The sequence below is a fragment of the Triticum dicoccoides genome, chromosome 5B (assembly GCF_002162155.2).
Source record: "Triticum dicoccoides isolate Atlit2015 ecotype Zavitan chromosome 5B, WEW_v2.0, whole genome shotgun sequence".
Taxonomy (NCBI): domain Eukaryota; kingdom Viridiplantae; phylum Streptophyta; class Magnoliopsida; order Poales; family Poaceae; genus Triticum; species Triticum dicoccoides.
The window spans coordinates 611,286,551-611,293,485 of NC_041389.1; positions in this window are offsets into that span (position 1 = coordinate 611,286,551).

Consider the following 6,935-nt stretch of genomic DNA (forward strand, 5'->3'; position numbering starts at 1 on the left):
AGAGAGAAGTGTCCTCTCTTATGTCCGTGCTTGGTCGACGCTACATACAATATACATAAGTGATCGAGAGAACCATTGAGTACAGAAGTTCATCATGCATACCGAGAGAAGTGATCGATCGACCTCTCCTTCTCGGAGAGATTGGTTGAACAATAAGTATCCGTATCATGTATCCGACGCTACTGGCTACATACATGGTCAATATGTATGATATCTTAATTACAATCCCCTAGCAATTGAAATCAACTTCCACATGGTATTCTCCGGCTTTATTGATGACGTGGTCAAGAAAGAATCCCGCCAATTCCTCTTGAATTGATTTCATGCGATCTGGTTCTAGGAGTTCATTCCGCATCTGCCACATCTAATTTGAAGAAGGGGGTTAATTAATACATATATATGAATGAAACTCAACAGAAATGATGGTGTAATAAAATGAAATTGTGAATATTATTGCTTACGCACTTCATATTGTCTTTGAGAGTAGCCCCGCTTGTTTTTCAAAGTCGCGTTGTGGATGAACTCGCACACGTAGTATCCATAGAAATCATTTCCTTGTTCCTGCCACAAGCACTTTACGAGAAATAGAGGTCAATCAAACTGATAATGAAGCATTATAAATGGCATTGATGAAAGTATATATAGCTATAGAATCAATGGGAGATGCGCGCAACTAGCTAGCCAGTAGTACTTACTTTCGGGTATGTATATCGCAGCTCCTTCGGCAGTCCCGGACCTTCTGCGGTGAACTGCTTCCAAACCCTGCAAGACAAAGAAAATAATTATTATTACTTGAGATATCAGGAAATGAACAAAAAGTTACCGATATGGTGCGATAGTGATTGATTGAACTTACTTATTGAGCATTTCAGTCATGTCCGCATAGGTTTCGGGATCTTTCCGTCTCGAGTCTAAGACGGTCACTAGTCCCCGCTCAAGTTTAATCTCCAGAAGAACATAGTGGTACCTGCGCACGCATGCATAACTCATCAATTACATTACTATAACCTCGCTCGAGTAATATGGGAAACCGAATATGCACACAACAGTAACACTCACTTGCCGTTGTAAGGAAAGAGTATGGTATCTTTGTTTTCATTTTTGATCAACGATCGTAGCAAGTTGTCCTCGGCCTCTTTTTCGTGCTTTTTAACCAGAAATTCATCTATGATATTTATGTTAATGAACCCAATATCATAAATTTCTTGTTTTTTGCACTCGATAATCTTCAATCTGCATAATATATTGAGGATAGTTAATTATAAATACATGCAATGAAAGAGCCGAGCTATATATAGAGACTTAATGACAGAAATAGTACTTACAGGCAGTAGCAAAAGACTGTTAATTTATGGAGGGCCTTTTGATTGAAGAAAACGCGAAGAACTCCTCAAATGGAACACATAATAGATCAGCTCCAACGAGGTCGTGCTCCTCTTTAGTGTTTAGGTACAAACTATTCGTCCCCCCAGACTCTCTGCAGGTTTTCATGTACCAAGTATGGAATCTTCGCATCATTGTTGTAAGAGATTTTTCATCTTTGACGAGAGGCTTCCCGTACTCGTATCTGTGTTTGTCCACCTCCATGAAATCAGGAAGTGCATCAACAGGCAGGTAATCTTGTAGATTGCCATAACCGTCCCCCATCCCCGAAGCATTAGCGACGATGTCGACGCTAGACACATTGAGCGGGGGGCACGATTGGTTTGCTTGTTCGCCGAGCTGGTCAATTTTTTCGCAGCTGCTCGTTCTCTTGACCTTTGATGTCTGACAGTACTTCCCGACCGCTCCGCTTGGAGATATGTCTGTTCAGTAATGCGCTCATAGTTGGTTCTCGGCGGAGACTTTGCCGGTTTCCTCAGGGCATCGAGAGTGCGCTTTGCTTTCACCGGATCTACCTTCTCCTTCAGAGGTGGATGTCTCTTTGTTTTCACCCCTTCAAAGAACTCCTTCACGTGGGTCCGCACGATCGTATCATTTTCCTCCTCGGTCCTCTCGTATGGTAACTTCTCTAGAGGCTTGAGAGGTGGACCGTATCTGTATTGCCTCCCGCCTCTGGTTGTGCTGCTAGACGCCGGAACAGACGGAGCGGCTGCGGCATCTGTCTTCTTTCATGCTTGCTTACAAGGCGGAGGAGAAGGACTACGACGCGCCAGAGCAGCCGGGGCGGCGGCGGGTCTCTTCCGCCCTTGCTGGCGAGGTGGAGAAGAAGGATGCTGCTGCCTGCTCGAGAGTGTCGGCGCAGGCGGAGAAGGAGGCGGAGTGCCGCCACGCGCCGGAGAAGGAGGCGGAGTACCGCCACGCGTGCCTTGATCGTCTCTCGCCGGAGGAGGAGGCGGTGGAGGAGACGGAGTGCCCTGACTCGCCGAAGGAGGAGGAGGAGGCGGAGGCGTCCAGTTCGGAAGGTTGATGAGCTCCTTCCGCCATAGGCATGAAGTCTTCAGAGCTGAACCCAGCCTAGTCTCCCCTTCACCAGTAGGGTGGTCAAGCAAGAGGTCCTCAAATCCCTCTGTTATTTCATCCACCATCACCCTAGCATATCCTTCTGGAATCGCCCGACAGTGATAAGTTGCTCCGGGTCCAGTAGGATAAGCAAAGCCAACAGCCGCCTTGACCTTCAAATTCATCCATCGTGCCATAATGTGGCAATTTTGAGACTCCGTGATAGCATCCACGGGATAGCTGGCAGGAGCCGTCAAGACATGCTCTGGCTGAAGCAGCTCGGTGGAAGCCACGCTGCTTCTCCACTGATATGGCGGGGTAGCTTCGGGGGAAGCTTCGGCATGTCGTTTTCTGCGATCTGCTGCTTCTTGTTCCTCTTGTCGTTCCTCTAGCCTCATTACCCTTTCGTGCAGCGCCTGCAGTTGGCCCTGCTCCAGTTTCTTCCTCCTCTCGTGGGTTTTGTAACCCCCTGTGTCCGGAAAACCAACCTTCCACGGAATGGAGCCTGGCATGCCTCGTGTCCGTCCAGGGTGCTCAGGATTCCCGAGGGCCATTGTGAGCTCGTCCTTCTCCCTGTCTGGAACGAACGTCCCTCGCTGTGCTGCATCGATATAGTGCCGAAGGTGCTTGACTGGTATTTTCAGTTGCTCGTCCGTCCAATGGCACTTCCCTGATACAGGGTCCAAGGTTCCACTAGTAGAAAAGGGGGCAATGGTCCAGGCCGGTCCAGCCATTAGTCCCGGTTCAATCCAGAACCGGGACCAATGGGGGCATTGGACCCGGTTCTTGAGCCCCGGGGGCCGGCCGGGTCACGTGGGCCATTGGTCCCGGTTCGTCTGGACCTTTTGGTCCCGGTTGGCGGGACGAACCGGGACCAATGTGCCTTGCTCCTGGCCCACCACCATTGGTCCCGGTTGGGGGAATGAACCGGGACCAAAGGCTTCCCTTTAGTCCCGGTTCATGCCACGAACCGGGACCAATTAATTGCCTATATATACACCGCGAGCAGAGCACTCTCACTGCTCTGTTTTTCGTGGCCGGCGAGGAGAGAGCTTTGTGTTGCTCTAGCTCACCTCCTATGCACACGAGGTGTTCGATGGAATGCCTGAGCCACACTACTTAAGCTTTCTCCTCTCCAAGCTCCACCTCCAAGCTCCATTTTTCTCAATATTTGTCTAGGTTTAGCGGTCCGTCACGTCCCATCCCCGTCTTCACACCCGTCGATCGCCCGCGTCGCCGGCACCACCGTGGTGAGCCTCTTGTTCTTATCTTCTTTCTGAAAGGAAAAAAAACTCTTACTTGTATGTTTATATAGATACTTGTATAATTTTCTTACTTTTATTATTGCATCTTATATAGTGCGATGGTTTTGGTATCCGCCCCCGTCGGCCCTCGTCCTGTCTATGATTCAGATGTGGTATATATTATCTTTTCATAACTATTGGTTCATTTATTGTTTATGACAATTATGCCGACCAACGTGACATAGATTTTATTTATCTAGGAGGTTGTTGAACCGGAAATTCCAACCGACCCTATTGTCGAGAGGTTAAATTTAGTTGAAGAAGAAAACAATTTGTTGAAGGAAAAAAATAGAAAAATTGAGGAGGAGAAGATGATATTGGAGTTGCATGTTGCGGATGTCGTCGATGATCACAAGATCAAGATGGATGCAATGCGCTTGAAGATTAGAAAGATTAGAAAATATGCCATTCATACCGAGGCTTGGTATCATTATGCCGTTGGATCAGTTGTTACATTGGTTACGATTATGATCGCATTTGTTTTCGCATTGAAATGTTTTACATAGTTTCAGTGTATGGTTTAATTTAGATGCTCTGCAGAGCTTTATGTTGTTAGATGAGAACTATGTATGTACTTTGGTTTTAATGTGATGATGAACTTCTATTAATTTGGTCACTTAATTATATAATGCATGCAGATGAACCGGCAATGGATGTACGGTTCAAGACACACCTCCGAGTACATTAAGGGCATGCATGATTTTCTCGAAGTGGCTGAGGCAAACAAGCAGAATGGTTTTATGTGTTGTCCATGCCCTGTATGTGGGAATACGAAGTCTTACTCTGACCGTAAAATCCTCCACACCCACCTGCTTTACAAGGGTTTCATGCCACACTATAATGTTTGGACGAGGCACGGAGAAATAGGGGTTATGATGGAAGATGGCGAAGAAGAAGAGTACGATGACAACTATGTGCCCCCTGAATACGGTGATGCTCCTGAAGATCAAGAGGAACTAGACGATGTGCACGATGCTGCTGCAACGAGCGAAGCTGCTGAAGATCAAGAGGAACCAGACGATGTGCCCGATGATGATGATCTCCGCCGGGTCATTGTCGATGCAAGGACGCAATGCGAAAGTCAAAAGGAGAAGCTGAAGTTCGATCGCATGCTAGAGGACCACAAAAAAGGGTTGTACCCCAATTGCGAAGATGGCAACACAAAGTTGGGTACCGTACTGGAATTGCTGCAGTGGAAGGCAGAGAATGCTGTGCCTGACAAAGGATTTGAGAAGCTACTTAAAATATTGAAGAAGAAGCTTCCAAAGGATAACGAATTGCCCGACAGTACATACGCAGCAAAGAAGGTCGTATGCCCTCTAGGATTGGAGGTACAGAAGATACATGCATGCCCTAATGACTGCATCCTCTACCGTGGTGCGTACAAGGATCTGAACGCATGCCCGGTATGAGGTGCATTACGGTATAAGATCAGACGAGATGACCCTGGTGATGTTGACGGCGAGCCCCCCAGGAAGAGGGTTCCTGCGAATGTGATGTGGTATGCTCCTATAATACCACGGTTGAAACGTCTGTTCAGAAACGGAGAGCATGCCAAGTTGATGCGATGGCACAGTGAGGACCGTAAGAAAGACGGGAAGTTGAGAGCACCCGCTGACGGGTCGCAGTGGAGAAAAATCGAGAGAAAGAACTGGGATGAGTTTGCAAGTGAGCCAAGGAACGTATGGTTTGCTTTAAGCGCGGATGGCATTAATCCTTTCGGGGAGCAGAGCAGCAATCACAGCACCTGGCCCGTCACTCTATGTATGTATAACCTTCCTCCTTGGATGTGCATGAAGCGGAAGTTCATTATGATGCCAGTTCTCATCCAAGGCCCTAAGCAACCCGGCAATGACATTGATGTGTACCTAAGGCCATTAGTTGAAGAACTTTTAGAGTTGTGGAATGGAAACGGTGTACGTACGTGGGATGAGCACAAACAGGAGGAATTTAACCTAAAGGAGTTGCTGTTCGTGACCATCAACGATTGGCCCGCTCTCAGTAACCTTTCAGGATAGACAAACAAGGGATACCACGCATGCACGCACTGTTTACTTGACACCGATAGTATATACCTGGCAAGCTGCAGGAAGAATGTGTACCTGGGCCATTGTCGATTTCTTCCGACCAACCATCAATGTCAAAAGAAAGGCAAGCATTTCAAAGGCGAGGCAGATCACCGGAAGAAGCCCGCCATGCGTACCGGTGATCACGTACTTGCTATGGTCAATGATTTACACATAATCTTTGGAAAGGGTCCCGACGGACTAGCTGTTCCGAGTGACGCTGGGGGACACGCACCCATGTGGAAGAAGAAATCTATATTTTGGGACCTACCCTACTGGAAAGACCTAGAGGTCCGCTCTTCGATCGACGTGATGCACGTGACGAAGAACCTTTGCGTGAACCTGCTAGGCTTCTTGGGCGTGTATGGGAAGACAAAAGATACAGCTGAGGCACGGGAGGACCTGCAACGTTTGCATGAAAAAGACGGCATGCCTCCAAAGCAGTATGAAGGTCCTGCCAGCTATGCTCTTACCAAAGAAGAGAAGGAAATCTTCTTTGAATGCCTGCTTAGTATGAAGGTCCCGACTGGCTTCTCGTCGAATATAAAAGGAATAATAAATATGGCAGAGAAAAAGTTTCAGAACCTAAAGTCTCATGACTGCCACGTGATTATGACGCAACTGCTTCCAGTTGCATTGAGGGGGCTTCTACTGGAAAACGTCCGATTGGCCATTATGAAGCTATGTGCATTCCTCAATGCAATATCTCAGAAGGTGATCGATCCAGAAATCATACCAAGGCTAAGGAGTGATGTGGTGCAATGTCTTGTCAGTTTCGAGCTGGTGTTCCCACCATCCTTCTTCAATATCATGACGCACGTCCTAGTTCATCTAGTTGACGAGATTGTCATTCTGGGCCCCGTATTTCTACACAATATGTACCACTTTGAGAGGTTCATGGGAGTCCTAAAGAAATATGTCCGTAACCGCGCTAGGCCAGAAGGAAGCATCTCCATGGGCCATCAAACAGAGGATGTCATCGGGTTTTGTGTTGACTTCATTCCTGGCCTTAAGAAGATAGGTCTCCCTAAATTGCGGTATGAGGGGAGACTGACTGGAAAAGCCACGCTTGGGAGGGACTCAATAATATGCAGGGACGGATATTCTTGGTCTCAAGCACACT